Source organism: Aplysia californica, unplaced genomic scaffold (assembly GCF_000002075.1).
Source record: "Aplysia californica isolate F4 #8 unplaced genomic scaffold, AplCal3.0 scaffold00010, whole genome shotgun sequence".
NCBI lineage: Eukaryota > Metazoa > Mollusca > Gastropoda > Aplysiida > Aplysiidae > Aplysia > Aplysia californica.
In genome coordinates, this window is record NW_004797280.1 from 3,063,856 (window position 1) to 3,066,262 (window position 2,407).

A 2,407-nucleotide genomic window follows, 5' to 3' on the forward strand; every position below is an offset into this window, starting at 1 on the left:
GCGCAAAATTTTCAGACAATCTGGTTGAGGCTCACATGCAGGTCTATGTGTTGAATAGGTTGAGAATGAACGAAAAGTTTTCCTGACACCCCAGAAGGAACTGATGGTGTATTCAATGTTCAATATTGAACTTGCGTGCGGTTGTAAGAAAATTGACACAATAGTCAAAAGGGATCTGTTCCTTTTTTTTTTTATTGGAAGAAAAGTCAAGACACGTTTGCTCAACACTGTCTTTTGCCAGGGAACTTTGTATGTGTGCGTGTGTCTGTGTGCTCGTGTGTGTGTGTGCTAGTGTGTCCTGGTGTATTGGTCTGTTTGTGTGTGCTGGTGTGTGTGTGTGTGCTGGTGTGTGTGTGTGTTTCCTGTGATTCATCCGTAGAGTGGACATTGTGTATTGTGTAGCGCGTAGAGCCTTTGAGGGATTCGCCGCTATTAACATTCCCTTTGTTATTGTTGTTATTTCTTGTATTGTTTCTTGTCATTTTTAAGGCTTTGTCGTGTCTTTCCAGTTTTGAGAAATTGTCAGAAAGAATTTGCTCTGCTTTGAGTACTTTTTTGCTTGTACATTTCCTATTTCTGCTCTGTTCTGTCAGCTGTCTAGTGGGAATGCACCGCCACCTTCCATCCATCCGGCTGTGAAAAAACTGATTGGCAAACGCCCGGCGCATTCACCAACGTCCTCTCAGCTGTTGGATGAGCGCGAGAGGTCGAGGGTTGTGCCAGGTAAGCTTTGTCTCGTTGCTTCGGGAAGTTGTTGGACCTTTTCCTGTTCATGGAAGCTAAAAATAGAATATGTTCCTAAATGTAGAGTCCCACTGTTGACTGCGCGGTGAGTTTTTAAGCAATTGGAGGTGAAGGACATATCTCTACACGGCACTGGACAGAAGGGCGAGAGTCCAGCTGTTACCGGATCAATAACAACAAGAAGGTGAAGGTCAGTCGCCATCTACAGTGTGACTGACTGGAATTAGCGCTGTGTCAAGGTCTCTGTACAGTTGACAGACGCGTCCAAGTATTGGTGGCAGAAGTCACAGGAACAAAAATCTCACATTTTTGCTGTTGTAGATGCTTCTTTTAGTTTGACTAGATCTCGTGTCTCAGAATATGATGTGGCAGATAGTTAGGACCCTGGATATGTGCCCGGACACGGCCCGAGTCGTAGTATTAGGGCTAGATCTAGCACCAATAATTCTAGTACTGGTGCTGCTGTACACACAACGAGATCATATCTTGGTACCCTACATCTGTCTCATGTAACTCTGGGTATGGGTCTGAATCAACGCACAGACCAGATTTTATATCTTCTCCAAACACTCACAGATGTATACAAATCAAAGATGATCACTCTGAACTTTTATTTTTGTTGTTGTGAATTTCATCCTGTCTGTCATGTCTTTGGAAATTTTTCTGAAAAATCAAATGTTTCTCCCCAGAAGAGAGCGAGGGCTCGCTGACTCAGCTCAAGTCTTTGCTGCACGCCAACGCGGAGCCAGGGGCTGCGACCACCAGGGAGGGCACACGGTCTGCTGCGTTGTCTACTTCCCCGCCGGAGTCTCGCAGCTCCAGCCCATGGCCGGTGAGACGCGTGTGTGGATGACTGTTTGTTGATTTGTTTACTCTGTGTGTGGGGCTGTGTGTGTTGTGTGTGTGTGGCCGGTGAGACACGTGTGTGGATGACTGTTTGTTGATTTGTTTACTCTGTGTGTGGGGCTGTATGTGTGTGTGTTGTGTGTGTGTGTGTTGTGTGTGGGGTTTGTGTGTGTTTGGCCGGTGAGACGCGTGTGTGGATGACTGTTTGTTGATTTGTTTACTCTGTGTGTGGGTTGTGTGTGTGGGGCAGTATGTGTGTGTCCTCGTGTGTGGGTTGTGTGTGTGTGTGTGTGGGGCAGTATGTGTGTGTCCTCGTGTGTGGGTTGTGTGTGTGTGTGTGTGGGGCAGTATGTGTGTGTCCATGTGTGTGGGTTGTGTGTGTGTGTGTGTGGGGCAGTATGTGTGTGTCCTCGTGTGTGGGTTGTGTGTGTGTGTCACTTTGTGTGTCAGTGTTGTCAGTAACTTATCTGTGAGCTCCTGGGTTGTTCCGGCATTCTAGACAAACCTGTGCTCAGTGGGGAGCGCTAAGATATAAGATCAGATTAGATATAAGATCATCAGATATAAGATTAGATATAAGATCATCAGATATAAGATCAGATCAGATATAAGATCATTAGATATAAGATCATCAGATATAAGATCAGATCAGATATAAGATCATCAGATATAAGATCATCAGATATAAGATCATTAGATATAAGATCATCAGATATAAGATCAGATCAGATATAAGATCATCAGATATAAGGTCATCAGATATAAGATCATTAGATATAAGATCAGATCAGATATAAGATCAGATTAGATATAAGAT